This window comes from Leptonychotes weddellii, chromosome 9 (assembly GCF_054177405.1).
Source record: "Leptonychotes weddellii isolate Sample4059 chromosome 9, ASM5417740v2, whole genome shotgun sequence".
NCBI lineage: Eukaryota > Metazoa > Chordata > Mammalia > Carnivora > Phocidae > Leptonychotes > Leptonychotes weddellii.
In genome coordinates, this window is record NC_138377.1 from 34,811,520 (window position 1) to 34,830,360 (window position 18,841).

At 44.1% G+C, this 18,841-nt stretch overlaps 1 protein-coding gene across 1 annotated transcript in view; it reads right to left on the reverse strand.

Annotated features, from left to right (window-relative positions):
• Window positions 1-18,841, reverse strand: part of PRKCH (protein kinase C eta) — a 204,241-nt gene that overhangs the window by 140,988 nt on the left and 44,412 nt on the right. The gene's annotated exons all lie outside the window — the stretch shown is intronic.

An 18,841-nucleotide genomic window follows, 5' to 3' on the forward strand; every position in this document is an offset into this window, starting at 1 on the left:
CCCCCCCCCCCCCCCCCCCCCCGCCCACGGCCCGGAGCCGCTCTGGCACTGGCAGGATCCAGAACTTGCACAGGCAGGACAGGTTTGCTTCCTCAGTTTTGACCACTGCCACCAGCACCATGGAAAAGCCAGACTCAAACACCAGCTTCAAGCCTACGCCACCTAAACCCCTGACCTTAGAATAGGGGGTTGCGAATGGCAGGTTTGACATTAGTTTAATGTGAAAACAACGGAGTTGGGTTGCACACAACTGGGATTCTGGAAGAGTAAAGACGCACGTGTCACGTAGTAAGGAAAAGTACTCTGTCGTGAAACTTCTGCTTGCGGTTTCATATGCATTTTGAGGGTATACTGAGTTTTAGTATAAAAATGAATTCCTAACTGTGCTACAGAGAAACAGTTTGGAAACGGCCTTCCAGATCACCTCCTCCATTTACTCAGCGCTGATGGGCTGTTGGCGTCTATTCACAGTGACTGCTTGGACCTCCCCCACCCCCCCAGCCCAACCCCGCGTCAGCCAACTTGCTACCTCCACAGCTGGCCTCGTTCATTCCTGCAGTGCATAGAAAGATCTCTCTCTAAAAGCAGAAGTGTAGAAACCAATAATTTCCATGCACTGATCCTAGTCTTTCCCCTACAGCTCCGGTGGCTATTTTCTTTCCAGCCAAAACATCCATTCCAGCCTCCAGGAACTGCACTTCAGCTCTTATTTGAGAACTACCCCTCCCTTGCAGGTAGTCCCAGTGATTCAGCTGGGATTCTGTTCCCAGATCCACTGGCCACATGACCCAGGCCTTGCCAATCAGTGCACTGAATTCCTCTAGCCACGATGACTAGCAGGAGCAGACACATGCCCTCTATCCGATCATCTGAGTAATCATTATTCCCTTCCCACAGTCACTGGCTCAGGTTTGGGCACAAAATCCAAGTAGGTCCAATTAAGAATCCTGGATCTACAAGAAAGAGACAAGATCTCACTTCTGCTGAACTTTATCTAGAAGGACATAAACTTGGGGAGTGTCCAGTACTCTTCCTGCCACCACATTGGGCTGGAGAAGGAAGCCAGATAAGAAGAGAAAGCGGAGAGACAGAAAGAGACCAGATCTTGATATCACTTACACACTGAAATCAAGCCTTGCTTGATTCTTCTGGACTTTTCAGTTATTTGAGCCTGTAAATTCCTTTTGCTTTGGCCAGTGAGTAGGGTGTCCTATCATAGGCACCTAAAGACTTAGACAAATTGGCAGCCAAAGAGGTAAGTCAAATATTTAAAAACAGTTATCGCCTCCCCCCTATACCTTCTAACATCCATGCTGCCACCTACAGCCTGACCTTCTGCCTCCCTCTGGTACTGAAGCAGCTCCTGCAACCCTTGGCATGTCCCACTGTCAAATCTAAAGATATGTCTGTTTTCATCTCCACTGATCTCTGCAGTTCTGATCCTCACAGCTTCTTTCATCACGAATTTCCTTACTTCCAGGACACCCTCTTCCCTGGTCTTCCCTCTCACTCTTTCTCTTTCAGGCTCCTTTCCAGCATCTCTCCCTCTCTCTCTCTCTCAATCTCTCTCTCTCTCCCTCCCACCCTCCCTCCCACAGGTTGCCTTTAAATCTTGCTAAGTCCTCTTTTTCTTCTATTGAAAGATTCAGCCTTATGATTTCAGCACCAACTTGAGATTCTTTGGGGGCAGAAGTAAGAGAAAGAAACAAACATATCAGAACCTCCAAAAGGGTACAGGCTAAAGACAGGGGGCAGGGTCATATTCATTTCCTAAGTCTCTACAACAGACTTCACTCCCAAACCTATATATGCACCTTTTCGAAGTCTCCATCCCCTTGTCCTACTGAGACAAGTTCCTTTAATTCAATACATCAACATGCCCAGAATCCAAATTCTTATCCTATACTCCCTTAATTGACACCCCACAGTCCTGACTCCACCACTGACGCAGCAGCCCAGGCTCCTCACCACCTACATATAATTCTACCAGATCCCATCAAACCCACTTTCTGTGCCTCTCCTAAACCTGCCTCTTCCTCCCTACTCCTACCACCATCCCTCACCTGGCCAAGTGCAATGGCCTTCTAGCTATTTCCTGTCTCCAGACTCACCCTCCCCCAACTGCTGCCAATGACAGTTTTCAAAAATGAATATCTGACCATGTGACTTCCTAATTTAAAACCCTTCCATGTTTCCCCTCCTTCCATGATAAGGTCCAAACTCCTTAGCCTGGCACATAGCCCTCCATGCTGTGTCCCCACCATGCCAAACACATACACAACCTGTACCCCCAGCCTCTTCGAATTACTTGTAGACTCCTCTGGGAGGCATGTCTTTTCATTTAATCTGAGAGATCAACAAAACGGGTTACAGTCAGACAGCATACTGGGGAATATAGTCAAAACTGTGAAAAATACACATTACCTGTCTGACACTTATTGCCCAGGGCCTGGGGGCATGCAGTCTTTCTGCCTGGAAAACCCTTTCCTCTCTTTAATTGTCAAACTCCTATTTGTCAATCAAAACTCAACTCAAGTGATGGACATTAAGGAGGGCATGTGATGTAATGAACACTGGGTATTATATAAGACTGATGAATCACTGACCTCTACCTCTGAAACCAATAATACATTATATGTTAATTAAATTTAAATTTAAAAAAAAAATAAAGACTCAACTCAAAACTCATCTTTACAGGAAGATCTTCCTAGACCTCTTGAAGCAGTTGGGCAACTCCACACCATTCTAGAGACCATCGCTGGACTCCATATCATGTTGCAATCATTATGTCCTGTCCCTTAGAATCTTACCTTGAACATAAGAGGACTGAAACATTCATGGAACTAATGAGTAAAAAAGTTAACAAATATGGATATCCCAAGCTCTTTCATCAGCTTCAGATAGGGCATGGTTTTCTCCTTCCAACATTCTGATCAGTTTCCTCCAGATGTGCCCTATTTTCTCTCTTTAATCACAGCCTCCTTTAAGGGCATAGGCCCTTAAAGAGAGAACATCAGCCTGCAGGTATAACCCGACCCTCACAGGGGAGAGCAAGATTATGACCAACCTTGATCTTGACAATGACACTGTCCCTTACTAATGCAGCGACAGACTGCATGAGCACTATGAGAAGGCCCAGTGACCCAGGTTGAATTTGTTAAAATCTTTGCATCTCTTCTATGGCCCATAAGGCTCTGCTTCCCACATCCTGTGTAGTGATTAGGCCCCAAATCCTAGGAGCTTCGTGTTTTTTCCCTAGAATTTCAGCTTGTTTTAGGGCCCAAGGTTTGCTGAATCCCAAATCCAGTTGGTTCAAATCACTTTCCTTCTCAGCTTTATGGACTCCAGGGCCTACAGTAGCTATGTCATCATCTAAAGCACTGAGAGAATGTCCAACAGGACAGGGTTAAGGCCAGAGTGCTAGGGGGACTTCACATGGAAATGGACACATTGAGCATGCTTTCTGTAACAGACATTCAGGGACGAATGACTGTACTAACCCTTCTCTCCAAAGACCGCTTCTGTGGATCAGGAGGGCAACTCCTGGGCCCTGGTCAAAACTCAGTAAGCAATGAACTTTTTAAAAATGACATTCTAAAAGCACAAATAGATGAGAAAAACTCAGAGTCAACAAATGGTGCTGTAACCACTGGATGTCCACATGCAAAACAGAGAACTTCAACTCCGACCTTGTAACTTACACAAAAATTAACTCAAAATGGATCACAGACCTAAATGAAAACTTAAAATTTAATACTTCAAGGGGCACCTGGGTGGCTCAGTTGGTTAAGCGACTGCCTTCAGCTCAGGTCATGATCCTGGAGTCCCGGGATCGAGTCCCACATCGGGCTCCCTGCTCGGCGGGGAGTCTGCTTCTCCCTCTGACCCTCCTCCCTCTCATGCTCTCTGTCTCTCATTCTCTCTGTCTCAAACAAATAAATAAAATCTTTAAAAAAAAATTTAATACTTCAAGAAAAATACATAAGGGAAAATTGGGGGGACTCTGAGTTAGACAAATTTTTCTAGATATGAAACCAAAAACACAATCCATGAAAGAAAAACAATGATAAATTGGACTTCATCAAAATTAAAGTTTCTGCTCTTTGAAAGACACAGTCAAGAGTATGAAAGATGAGTCACAGATTAGGAGAAAATAGTTGTAAATCATATATCTGATAAAATATCTGTATCCAGGATAAAGAACTTGCAAAACTCAATAATAAGAAAACAAACAATCCAACTTTTCCAAAAACGGATTTCATCACTTCACATTTCACCAAAGAAGATATACAGATGGCAAATAGATACAAAAAACAAGCTCAACATCATTACTCTTTGAAGAAATGCAAATTAGAACCACAATGCAACAACAACATATACCTACTAGGATAGCTAACATTAAGAAGTCTAACCATACTGTTTGTACAAATACAGAACAACTGGAATTCTTACACACTGTTGATGGGACTGTAAAATGGTACCATTACTTTGGAAACAGTTGGACATTTTCTTAAAAAGTTACATGTATACCTCCCGTTTGATCTAGCCATTCCCCTCCAATAATTACCCAAGAATAAAGACAGCATATGTCCATACAAAGATATGTACACAAATGCTCACAGGAGTTTTTAAAAATGTGGTAAAGCCCCACACTGGAATAGTATTCAACAATAAAAAGAATGAACTGTTGATGCCTGCAAACAACATGGAAGAATACTGAATGAAAGAAACCAAACAAAAAAGAGTACGTTCTGTCTAGAAAAGGCAAACTAATCTATACTGATAGAAAACTCATCAGTTGTTGCCCGGGGATGGGAATAAGGAAAATAGGACAAGTGGGTAGGGAGGGATTACCAAAATGAGAGTACCCAGACAATTAAATGGAGAAAGAATATTCTTTTTAACTAAAGATGCTAGGACAACTGGATATCCACATGCCAAGGAATGAAGGTGGCCCCTACCTTTTACCATATATAAACATGGACTCAAAGTGGATCACAGACCCAATGCAAGAGCTAAAACTGTAAAAATCTTCCAAGAAAGCAAAGGATTAAATTTTCCTGACCTTGGGTTAGGTGATGGTTTCTTAGATATGACACCCAAGTACAAGATATGACATCAAGTACAGGATATATACAAGCGACCAAAAAAACAAAAAAAGAAATTGATATATTTCAAAATTAAAAACAAACAAAAAGAGTCTACACCTCACTGCCCCAGATACCCTTTCCAAAGTGCCACTCTCATCAACTTTCCCCAGCAAAGCCTCCTCTGGCTTCCCAGTGCCTTCAGAATAAAATTCAAGCTGCTCCACCTAGCTGTCTGGGTTCTCTTTTCACTGCCTCCCCACTAATTTATCCAAACCTCTTTTTCAAGCTTCCATTCTTTAAACCTGCTCTTCTGGTCAGGCCTGTCTACTCACCAGGGCATAGCCACACCTTTGCTCATGCTGTTGTCTCTGCTTGGAAAATCTCTCTTCACCTATCCATTCATTCAAACATTTACTGAATTATTCCTAGGGCTGGGATCATTGCCAGGTGCTCAGGATTTCCCAAAGTAGTTCCCTGGGGCTGCAGGTGGGATGCGTAACCAAGTGCACCTGATGAAAATGACACAGTCACAGGAGCTGAAGGAAGAAAGTTTTGCCAGGAAGATCTTGACATGCACACTGATTCCTCCAGTCTCAAAATTCCTATCTTGATTATTATCTTAACACTTATCTATGCCCTTGAACAATTAGATAAATTTCACATACTTATATCCAGTCACTTGCAATAAGTCTGTACACTCCATTCCAGCAGGATCTGACACTTTTATGTTCCCCAAAGGGCCTAGCAGAGTTCCTTGAACCAAGTAAACACTCCAAATATCTATTGATTTGGTCTAATGAATTGAACTGGAAGTTTCATTTGACCACCTCAATTTCATCACCTATAAAACAGAAATAATATTTTATCTTATAATAAAAATGTGACAGCACTTCATAAAATAGAAAAGCACTCCAAGATGGCACCAAGGCATACCAGTAGCATAAGGACTGCATGGGCCCACTGTTTAGGAATAATGCTCTGTTCACATGATATACCCACCAAATCTCCAGGAACCCCCTTTTTCCCCCCTGTACCCCTAGCTAAGGTTTGCTTTCCCCTTGGCATCACTTGAGCAAGTCACTTACATCCTGACTCTGTCTCCTTGGCCATGAAATAAAAGGGCTGTCTAAAAACCCTTCTAGCTCTGATGTTGCATGATTCTAAACAGGCTTGGATAAAAGCCTGCACACAGGACTCAACGGAAACACTCATTTAATTAACTGGTAATAATTTACAACCATTTCCCTTCACAAAAGGCATTAGAATTGATCATAGACAGGAACCTTCTGTCTACTTAATATTCATCTTGTCCTGGGATAAGCAGAGGGACCTAGCATATTAAAAGAAAAAACAATCCTTTATTTGGGCAAAGGTAGAAGTTCACCTAGACTCTCTGGGCCTTGAGCCAGACATCTGTGATATTCAGATTTTTGGTTTGGTGGCTTGTTTCTGTAATTTTTCTAAGTCTTGCTCTAGGGATAAGTAACAACCTAAAAACATGATAAAGCATTTCACAATTCTCTTCCAGCTGAAACTATCGGGCTTAAGAATGAGAGTTCTAATTCCTAGTGGAAAAAAATACAGGATTGTCCCAATAACCAACAAGGAGGTGTGTGGCTGTGTTCTTTAGTAATAGAAATAAGAGCTACTATGTCTTGAGTTCATCAATGTGTAGGAGCTAAGGGTCTAACCTACACTGTTTCTCACCTTCACCACCTGCAAGGTAAGTATCACCAGCACCACTATAGAGATGGGGGAAAATGGAGGCTCAGAGAGGTTGTGGAATTGACCAAGGTCACGAGCAGTGAAGCCAAGCCAAAACCCAGGTCAGGGAAGATTCCCATACTGGCTCCATAGCAGCCTGCCTCAAGGCTGCTGTGTGGGACTGCGCCTGCCTATAGGTCACTGCAGCCTTGCCCACAGTCTTTTGCTCTCCCTGATGCCAGCTTGCCTGGGCTTCTGGTATGTTGGGTCATCACATCACCGGACTCCTTCGGGAACTCAGGCAAGACTCGTGCCGTCAGCACCTGAGGGTGCTCCCTGCCAAATGCCAGGCTTCGGTGTACCAGGCTCACCTCTTCACTGCCAAGGCCAGTGGGCATGGCCCCAGACCAGCCTGATGATGTCACTAGATGGCTCCCTACGGGGGTACGAGGCAGGAGCTGCTAAGCGTGGCAAGTCTGTGCTGGGGCTGGTGAAAAGCAGCAGGCAGCTCAGGACCCATTAGTCAGCTGCCTGGAGGACCCGAGTCAGTGTCATGTGCTGTAGACGCACAATGCGTCCCCTCACTGCGGGAAGGACTTTAGAGCAAAAGAGGGTGAACGAGGCAAATCCTACAGCCCTGCTGATTTTCTATTTTCGTCTAACAATCAGATAAGTTTTAGGAGTTAAAGGCGCACTAAGAAGTACCACAGATTAAAAATTATCAGAAAAAGGTGGCAAAAACTGAACAGAAAAGTGGGGCTTATCAAATCTGACTGAAGTTGAAAGTGAAGGAAGATATTATCTTTATTTTAGTGATTAAATCCTCATCTCACCAAGTCTGGACCCTCCACTGTGGTGAAAGAGGGGGATGGGAAAAAGAGCCCCGGGCTGTGACCACAGCTCTGGTCACAGGACATCTAGTGGTCTAGCCTTTAAGTTTCTTTCATATCTAATATTTTACATTCCAAGTCAGAAGTGGTTTCTGAACTCCACTGAGCAAGTAAAGAGGTTTGAAGACTACTAAAGAATTTGTCTCTAAAATTCATACTTAAGGCTCATGATAACTCTTCACCAGCCCAGCTACACATACCCACAAAACTGTTGTAAATTTAAATTTAGAATTATTTCAACTCAGAGCCAATTACCCCTATGTTCTAGCATAAACGATGTCTCTTCTGGCAAAGGTAAACGTCTAGTGCATTAAAATTAATTTTTCAGGGGCACCTGGGTGGCTCAGTCAGTTGGGCAGCTGCCTTCGGCTCAGGTCATGATCCCGGGGTCCAGGGATCGAGTCCCACATGGGGCTCCCTGCTCAGCGGGGAGCCTGCTTCTCCCTCTCCCTCTGCCTGCCTCTCTGCCTGCTTGTGCTCTTTCTCTGTCAAATAAATTAATAAAATCTTTAAAAAAAAATTAATTTTTCAAAGTTTTTCTGCCTATAACAAAAAATCAGGAATAGTCAAGACTGGGTATCTCTGAGGACTATTTTTTTTTCCTCTGCCAAGGAGTGGGCTAAGGAGAGAAATGGTGTACTGTTCTGGGTGTGTCTCTCTCAATCTTTGACTCCAGTATCTGAGGGACTGAAAATGTAAATTAAATGAAAGTTGCCTGAGGCTCTTCAAAATGCTCCACTACAAGTCCTCCCCGTTTAGCTCTTAGGAGTTTAATTTGGTGGTGGAAGGTTTACCTGATGCCTCCTTTGTGAAGGAGGACAGAGGCTCTGAAGGGACCTGCCTAGGCCCCCAGGCAGTCTAGAGCTGCTGGCGCTGCTCCTAATGGACTAAAAGGAACAGGCCAAGTCCTTGTGAAGAAGCCAAACACCCAACCTGGAAAAGAGCAGAGGCCTCTCAAAATAGCACTCTCCAAAACTAAGAAGGCACCTTCCTTCTCCTCCAGGAGGGTGTCCCCAAGGACCTCCTACCAAAGCAGATTCTGAATCTAGAGAGAACCACAGCAATTGCGTTCCCTCTCCATATTGGGTATCCCCCACATCAAAGAACACTTTAAAGGGTCACTTTCTTCATGATCTCAACCCTTCTCTTTTCTGCTCCATAGACCCTTCCAGAATGAGAACATACTCTCTCCTTGCCAGGATGAGGCACTAGATGAAAGGGACAGGTAGCTTTTGACCATGGCCGGAGGAGATGTATGTCATCCTACTCAGCAGCCTCACAGCCTCCTTCCTTTTCCACAGCCTCTGTGGGTTGTCCGGTAAGGGCTGTTAGCCCCAGAAGAAGCCTCCTTCTCTGAGGGGAAGCTGCCACAAGAGAGGAGAAATAGCAGGAGATGGAGAGTCTAGTAAGTTTTGCCATGGATGTTATGTTACTTTTCTAGAGTGAAGAGGCAGATATCAAATATTTGTAATGAAATAATTATTCCCTCCTGCTCTGTCCCTATCCTAACATTTTATTTTTTTTTTTTAAAAGATTTTATTTATTTATTTGACAGAGAGAGACACAGCGAGAGAAGGAACACAAGAGGGGGAGTGGGAGAGGGAGAAGCAGGCTTCCCGCTGAGCAGAGAGCCCGATGTGGGGCTCGATCCCAAGACCCTGGGATCATGACCTGAGCCGAAGGCAGACACTTAACGACTGAGCCACCCAGGCACCCCCTATCCTAACATTTTAAACTGAAGATGTCAGGTTATTTAAAAGGGGGGGGATATAAATAAATCCAGAATTATTCTACATTGTTGACTCTCACTATCCATTATAATAGAGGAAGAAGGCAAAAGTTCTAGCAAAACCAAAGCAAGGAATAAGTCAAAACTACATATTTAGCATACTTAAGTATTCAAGATGTTTTATAAACTTCTCTACTTAATTGCTCATTGCTCAGGCTCCAGGTCAACTTTAAAAAACTCTGAAGGGACACTAGAAAATACATCAAGCCCAAGTGTCTCTCCCAATGGTTATCTTATGACACCTTTATTCTTATTGGTCTTCTGGAGAGAAGAAGAGATGAAAGCTCTGCATAAGAAAGGACATTTATACCCTTCCTAGAAATTCAGATAGTTTTCCAGGTAGATTAGAGAAGGAAGTGTATACAAATGCATAGAGGACATTTTGGGGTTACATATGGTTGAATGTAGACTGTGTGAACGAAATGGGCCAAAAATGAGGCTGGAGAGGAAAGGGTATTCAATCAGTCATGGCCTCATGGCACATTGGAAAGCTAGCCCTTACCCTAGGACAATGGAAAACCACTGAGGGGTTTCAATCAACAGTGTTGCAGAATCACACCTACATGACAGGTCCCTACAGAAAGGGTGTTGGGGTTGTAAGCAGAGAGAAGCTGGAGTTGGAGATACACATTCAAAGGCTAGTCAAGTGGTCTTAGTGAAGAATGGAGAGGACTTGAGCTAAGCCAGCAACAGAGGGGATGGAGAGGAGGAGGCGGGGTGGGGGGGGAACAGGAGAGGGAAAAGCAGCTAAACCTTGTAACAGAGGTGTGATAGAGGATTAAAGATAAGCAGTCACAGAGTCTCCAAGGCCAATGATGATCTCCGGTGCCATTAACTGAGACAGGAACTCCAAAGGAATGGGCAGATCTGGAGGAGAGACAGAGTTCAATGTGTGACCATTACCCACGTCCACAGACCATCTACTGGGCTGCCTCAGATGGAGAAGGAGGAAGGCTACAAAGATATAAAATACAGCCCAGGACAGTCTCAGCGGAAAAGATATGCAGATCAAGAGGGGACATTCAGATCATGCAGATCAAGAGGGGACATTCAAGTTTCAATAAGTGGAAAGGGAGGCCACTGTGAGTCAGGAGAGCATCATGAGCAGAGATAGAACAAATAGCAGAACACAAACTAGACCAGTGTACGTGGAAGAGTGTCCATTCAGAGGACTAAGAGAAGGCTGGAGGCAAAACCGTAGAAGAAGCTGCACTGGGAGAACTTTAACCTTATTATGCAGGCCAAGGGCAGTCATTAGAGGTTTCTGATTATGCAGACTGATGGACAGTAACATGTAAAAGGGGTATTTTGTCTACTAGACCAATGCATGGGGAAGCACTATGCTCTAGAAATAAGAAACGTTTCATAAGGGTAGAATCAGCAGAAATTAAATATCACATGAAGATAGTAAATGGAAGTAGTAGAAAGGCAAAGAAATATTGAATGTGGGACATGGGTAACCGAGGGGTCAGCAAACTATGACCCATAGGCCAATTTCAGCCCACTGTCTATTTTTGTAAGTAAAATCTTACTGAAACACAGCACACCTATCTTTGTTTATATATTATCTGTGGGTGCTTTTGTGCTACAGAGTTAAGTAGTTAGGACCAAGACCTTAAGGCCCACAAAGCCAAAAATATTTACTGTCTGGCCCTTTACAGAAAAAGTCTGCCAACCTCTGTTGCCATTAATCAAGCCAGGGAACTCAGGGGGAAGGAACATGTTTTAGAAGGAAGGAAATGAGTTCAAATTTGGACACAAGGTACTCAAATAGAAACATCTGACAAGAAGTTAGAAACACAGACAAACTATAAAGATAGGTCTGGGGTTCTTATTTGGGAATCTTTCTCAAAAGGTGATCACTAAGAGCCATGAAACTTTTCAAGAAAGAGCAGAGGAATGGGAGCAACAGGAGAGGAGATTCACTTAGGAGATGGAAGAAAGAAGACCCAGAGATGCAATCCGAGAGGTGGGTGGCCTCGTCCAAGTGTGGTGTCATGGACATGGGAGAAAGCAACTTCAAAAAAGACGAGAAGCCACATGCTTCAGAGGTGGAGAAAGACAAGGACTTAATGGGGTCCTCAGGCATGGGAACCAGGAGGTAACAGATAGACTTCTTCCATGATACCCATCCCATCTTTAGCAGCTCTGTTGGAAAGGTCCTCCTCGTTCTAAGTTATAGTGCATCCCTACCCCTGTACCTTCCCCTGCAAGTTTAGTAGCACTTCTACAATTTCCCCTGCCAAGATAGGAAGAGAGAGAACAGCACAGAGGCAGGAAGGACCATGTAGTTTAGTTAAACTATACTACATAGTTTAATTGAGTTTGAAGGGAAAGCTAGAAATGCAAGTTTGGATGCCAAGTGGAGTTCAAATTTAGGTTTAAAAAAGGAGACTAGTAATAGTAAAAGATAGGCTGGAAGCCAACCTGGCAGGGAGTAGACTGGACTGGGGATAGCGGGCACAGTTAAGAGTCTATTCCGATGGTACAGGTGGGCAGTGGAGGAGACAGGAGGAAAACGTTGCAAAAGGAGTTCAGCATGACGTGTGGACTAAGATTTGAGATGATGAAAAGCCAAAAAGGGCTCCAGTAACTGAAAACTTCTAAGACAGCCTGGTTCAAGAAGTAAGAGTGTCTAGAAGTTAAGTTGGTTGAGGACTACTTTAATTTTTAAACATATTGATTTTGTAAGGAGACATTCAGGTTGAAGTGTTTGGCAAAAAGATAGATGCGTCTGAAACTTAAAACAAAGGGCCAAGCAAAAGCACAACTGAGCCACAAGACAGCTGATCCCAAGGACTGAAGGTACAGTTGGAAGAGCAAAGGGTCAAGGACCAAAGTCATGTTCAGAGGCTGGGAGAAAGCAGAACTAGTAAAAGGGAAAGAAGAGAGTGAAGAAAGGCACCATATTCATGTGCAGTTTCACATGCTTTCCCCCCCCCCCCCCATTTATCCTCACAATTGCCTTCTGAGTGAGGAGATTAGCACCATTATCCCCACCATACTGTACAGTCACCCAGAGGGAAAAAGAATAAATTGGTGGCAGGTTAAACTAGGTTTGGGTTCTAGGGTCTCCACTACCATTCCCACCACCCTGTGAATAGAATCCTAAAGCATTTGTCTTTTTGATAGACAGGATTCATATGTGCCACCCAAGAAGGTTTCATGAAGTTCACCTGCTCCACTCTCCCCCTTCTTCCTAAAGCAACATTTGTCTGCTTTTAGGAACTAGTTTCCATCCACAGCTGCAAGCCCACCAGGGCATCAGCCAGGTGACAGCCTAACAGTAGAGCAGTTTCTAAACATCAGGTGAAATTAAAACCAGAACTGCTTTCAGATGCAACAGGCTGGTAGGACTTTCAACAGGATGTTACACAAAATGGTGAGTTGGGGCTATGGATGGGCTTGGGAAGTAAGAAGAGAAACCTGAGATAGAATAGCCACCACCCACTTCCCACCCCTCATCTAAATTGGAGGTACTCAAACACCTTGAACTAGGACTCTTTGGGGGGGGTTTTCACCAAAATGGAAAACCCAACCCACACGGTTTCCTTCTCTTAAAGCAGCAAACGACAAGGCCCCACAGCCTTTTCCTATAAGATACTGTTGTCTAATATTTATTCCTATTTCTTCTACCTAGCAGCACTTCCAAATTCTTAAGAATGCCTTCATTAGCACAGGGGATTTTCTAGAGCAGTAGGAGTAGGGTAGATGCAGGACACTCAGCATTTGTCAAAACCCTTAAAACTTCACAGCATAGTGAACCTGAATGCATGCCGTTAAAAAAGGGAGTCAAGAGATCCCGGGATGGAATGCAGACCACAACATGAGAATCAGCTGTATTAAAATGTATGCAATCACCTCACTGAAGGGAGTGAGGGAAAAGGGGCTGACCTAAGGAACTCCGGACGTTAGGGAAGACTCAAGGCAAAAGGAAGCACTGAACTCTAGCTAAAGTTGCGTGGGGGGAGTGATCCCAGTTAACCGTTCTGACTACACCTGTGAGTAACGGATGGCTGGAAGGTGGTGGGAGTCCACAGACAAGGGAGAGAGGCTGGAATGGCCCGTGGTACCGCCCTGGAGTTGGAGACATCCCTATGAACTCAGGTTTGCTTAATACAGCTACAGAGGGATAGATCTAGAAATACTTACAGATATGTGCGTATACAGAAGTTAAGATGCATACATCTCTTTCCCGTCAGCTGGGAGGACCTGGACGCAATGAACAACACGCACATCGAAGCATCCAGAACTTGGTTTCAAATTCCATTTCTGATAAAAAGGAACCAGGGCTCCTTGGAAAAATAGCTGATTCCAAGAATGTATCAAGGGAGCCTGGAGCATCTTATAGTGCCAGAAAGAGTAAGAAAGTGTTTAAAGAAAAAAAAATCCCACAATGATGGGTGGGAGGTCCATAGTGTAGTGGTTATCACGTTCACCTGACACAACGATGGGGTATGCCACGAAAGGACACTGAAAGAGCTCCCAAAGGCCAAAACTGGAAGAGTTTGAGCCACAAAGTAATGTAGTATTGTATATAACCTAAAGTATAAAGTAAATATTCACAAGTCCACACAGGCCTAAATAAATGGTTGACTACATAAATGGGGGGAGGGGCCAAATCTCCAAAGCAAAAGAAGATCAAATAATGTGTGTATATACCACCCCGCTCCAGGAGGTGGGGCATAACTCGCCACACCTTAAGTGTGGTCTTCCTCCCCAAAACTCCATAACCCCTGTCTAACCACAAGAGAAACCTCAGGCAAAGCCAAATAGAAGGATATTCTACAAAATACCTGACGGGTACTCCTCAAGCTTTTAAACTCACCAAAAACAAGGAACATCTGAGAAACTATGACAGTCTCCTTGAGACTAAGGAGTCATGACAATGAAATGTAGTATCCTGGATGGAATCCTGACACAGAAAAGGGACATTAGGTAAAAACAAAGGAAATCTGATTAACCTATGAGGTTTAGGAATAGTATATCATTATTGGTTCATTAGTTGTGACGAATGTACCATACTGACGTAAGACAGTAATAACAGAGGAAACTGGGTGTGGGGATGTATGAGAATTCTCTGTATTATCTTCACAATCTTTCTGTAAATCTGAAATTATCTTAAAATGCCTATTTAAGAAAAATGCCTTTTAAATAAAAATTGCCTCCAGTGAGCCCTAAATCCAGGTAACTCTTAGAGAAATTAAAGTCTGAATTAGCGACAATATTGATGGGTGATGAATCTGATTCTGTCACCAAACGGATGAAAAGAAAGCCAGAGGCAGCAGTGCCAAAGAATACCTAACCTTTTGAGAGTGTGTACGCAATATTACCATACGAATGCTAAAATAATCCCGTTCCTAACTTCCCCCACCTGGCACAGGGTTAGCACCTCCAGCCTGAGCCAGTTCTCCTACTGTGACGTTCTGTGTTACTGCACACTCCTGGAGGAGGTCCACAGTGACCACCCCAGGACTTTCTAAAAATTTTTTTTTTAAAGATTTTATTTATTTATTTGGGAGAGAATGAGAGAGAGAGAGAGAAGGGCAGGGAGGAGGGGCAGAGGGAGAAGCAGACTCCCTACTGAGCACAGAGCCGGATGCAGGACTCGATCCAGGACCCTGCGATCATAACCTGAGTCGAAGGCAGACGCTTAACCGACTGAGCCACCCAGGCGCCCCCCACATGGCTTTATTTTAGAAGTATTCCTTTCTCCACCTGTTTTCAGACAAGCTGTTGGTAGGGTGTTTTCCCTTAAGTTAAAAGTAAAGTAGAGGAAAAGCACAAAGTGAGAGAGAGGGGAAAAGAGAAGGAAGAGGGGAGACAGAGAGAGAGAAGTCAGCTACAAACTGCTTCCAGCTACCATCTAACATAATGAGTATTTTTTCTGAAGCCAAGGCTGTGTAATGCAAATGACATCATGCCCATTATACTATCTGATTTCACAAAGAGTTGTAGAAAATCTGAATAGGAATGCCTCAGCTAAAAAATAGATGGACTCAGAGCAAGTTTTCAAGACAGCCCCGCTTTTCATTTTTCTGCCCAGTGCCAAGGGAGTAAGAGCTATAGGACCTTCTCCGGCTCCTGCCCAGCGCCCCCCTTCCCCCGAAGCCAGAGTTTCCTGCTGTACGTCTCACACATGCAGGCCCTCAGCCCAAGCCTAGTAAACAGCAGCCCATGATCTAAGTCCTCCGGTGACGGGCTCTGATGCCCACTCAAGTCTGGCCATCACTATAATTACTTCTTCCTTCACTGTTCTCATTACTCCATCCTTCTCTGTCCACCCAACAACCTATGCAACTGTATAATTTGCTTTTGTAGAGTCCTCAATAAAAAATATAATTTTGGGGGGCACCTGGGTGGCTCAGTCAGTTAAGTGTCTGCCTTCAGCTCAGGTCATGATCCCAGGGTCCTGGGATCGAGCCCCAGGTTGGGCTCCCTGCTCCGCGGGAAGCCTGCTTCTCCCTCTCCCTCTGCCGCTCCCCCTGCTTGTGCTCGCTCTCTCTGTCAAATAAATAAATAAATAAAATCTTTAAAAACATATACATATAATTTTTTGCACACCCATTGTATATTATCTATGCCCCCGTCGTTTTATAAAAAAACAAACTATGTTTTTTACTGAGAACTTTCTCATCAAATTTTTTCTTTTCAATACACTCTGGTTAGTTGCTATCAATAATCCCAGCCTCCTGGAGAACCTATTTCCATAGCTAATGCATTAAACGCTTAAAACATAATATTTTGGAGTGCATTTGAAAGCCAAATGCCCAAGAAAAGAACACTGGCTGCAGTTATATTTATCAATATGTATTATATTCCACAACAGAGTCCATTTACAAGAAGTTGTATAACAAAACTGTAAAATATTAATAGCTAAAAAATCAGAACGGGGAAAATCAAACAGGAGATCAAGGCTGGGGCCAAGTTTAAATGTAAACAATTTAACTTTTATTAAAGTTGAGCTACAAATTTGAATCTGAACTCCTAAAGCAAAGCAAAAAGGGAATCCGCATCACAAACATGATTCACATTAACCATAATGAAATTTCACCAATTTCCCAGGAAAAGCAGCATTTCCAAGGACCTTAGGTCTGGAAGAAAAAAAAAAAATTCCTGATGCAGTGTTTCTCAAAACGTGGTCCCCAAACTAGCAACGTCCACATCACCAGGGAATTTCTTAGAAATGCCAAGTCTAGCCTCACCTAAACCTAGTGAATCAGAAACTCTGGGGTGGGGTGCAGGGATGCATCTTCACAAGCCAGCCTTCCAGGTGCTTCTGATGCAGGCTTAAATTTCAGAACCACTGTTTCAGTGTGTATTCATATAGGGTGCATAGGAAGTGGTTACAAACCTCGGAATTGCCCCAATAGTAGGTCAGTGGTGTATTTCACAGAGGAAATTCTAGTAGTGTTCTTCAGAGTAAAGCAGATATAAAAAATTCAAAACCCTGTGGCCAAGTACACAGACTGGGTGTCGAAAGGAAACATGGGCTGAAGCAGGTTTCCCAGGGCCTAGTGCAGAGTAGATGGACATACACATGTGTTTTGGATAAATGATGAATAAATGCATGCATACATTGTTGAATACCCTGCAAAGAGTTCCCCGTAAGTACCAGTTATTATCAACTGTGCTTTGGATGCTTACATCAAATATATCACCTTCAAAGGCTGCAAAAATTTTTAATGACTTTATTTTAGGAGGAAGAAATCACCATTTATAATCAAATATCTTTTTACCTTTAATTTTTTTAAAAATCATAAAAACATTCCAACCTCCATAGCACACTCCAGCTATGAATCCATGTTAGCTCCACAGCCAGGAGGTAATTAGGGCTAGCGCTCGTTTTACCGGGGAAATTACCTACAGGAGAGCTCCATGAGTTGCCAGAAGGCACATCAGCAGTAAGTCCTCTGACCTCTGGCCTAGTTATCCTTCCTTTGTTATTCCATAAACATGCGTGTGTCTGCTGGGCGGTGACTCCGTTAGGTCGGCTCTGCCTTTATAGTCTTTCCTTACAAATCGTCTGGAGGATCCTCCTCCTCCCTCCATGAGGCAGAAGGAACATTAGCATGAGGCCTTCTGCCCTGTCAGGACACACCCCAGGATCAAAGGAAGGCAAGATCATCTTGGAAGTATGGTTTCTCTCTCTCTCTCTCTTTTTTTCTACATAATGAGGGGGCAATTCGGGAATTTGGGGAATTCTGGTAATAGCCGGGGAAGAGTGAAGGGTGGGCTGTGTCAGGAACCCGCTGGAATCCCCATGCAAGGACTAGGCCAGGTTAAAGCACTACTGCTCTGCCTGGTTGGGTCACAGATTGGTCTGGCCCCTTTCCTAGAAAATCCTCACTTAGCATCCCACATCATGAGGCTCTCAAACACCTGGAGGTTCCTCCAAGGACCCCAGGTTAAGAGCTCATCGTCTATGGACGCCTGGGTGGCTCAGTCGTTAAGCGTCTGCCTTCGGCTCAGGTCATGATCCCAGGGTCCTGGGATCGAGTCCCATATCGGGCTCCCTGCTCAGCCGGGAGTCTGCTTCTCCCTCTCCCTCTGCTGCTCCCCCTGCTGGTGCTCGCTCTCTCTCTCTCTGACAAATAAATAAATAAAAATCTTTAAAAAAAAAAAAAAAGAGCTCATCGTCTATCTGGGTAACACATTATTTGCAGTTGGTACAAGAAAGTCACAAGCAGGACACAATTCCACTCTGGGCAGAATTCCTTCTAGAATGATCCCAAGTCATAGAACCTCTTACAAGGGTTAGCACTCATTCATCCAGTTAGTCATCCAGGAAACATTTATTGAGCACCTACTACGTACCAGGCACCAAGCTAGGTGCTGAAAATAGGGAAATCCCAGGACGAGAGCAGCACCAAGGGACAGCTTGGGCCTGCTGCACCTCCTGCACGTGACCTCACCCACCGAGACCTGTGTGGCAGTTCATCAGGGCTGACCTCTAACACACACACACACACACGCATGCACGCACGCATGCACGCATGCACACACTTGCAATATCTGATTCGCATCATCTGATGTTGGTTTTCCTGGGTGCATGTCCTCTGGAGATGTTGAGTCAGACATGGACGTTTAGATTGGGGTAGGGCAGGTGACACTGAGAATTACCAGCTGACTCTACCCTGTCTCTGTGGTTGTAAAGCATGCTTTCTTCATCTTCCTGTCTCTTTCCTCTTTTCCTGTTCTTTGTCACAGCTGTTGCCTTCTCTTAGCTCTACTACATCCCCAACCTGCCAAAGTAGGAAAGGGTCCTGCTTATGATCCTCAGGTCACGAGTTCCAGATGCAGAGAAGGGGTAGAGCTGGGGAATATGTGAGAAAGTGGACATATTCGGGAAAATAAGAGTTCCCTAT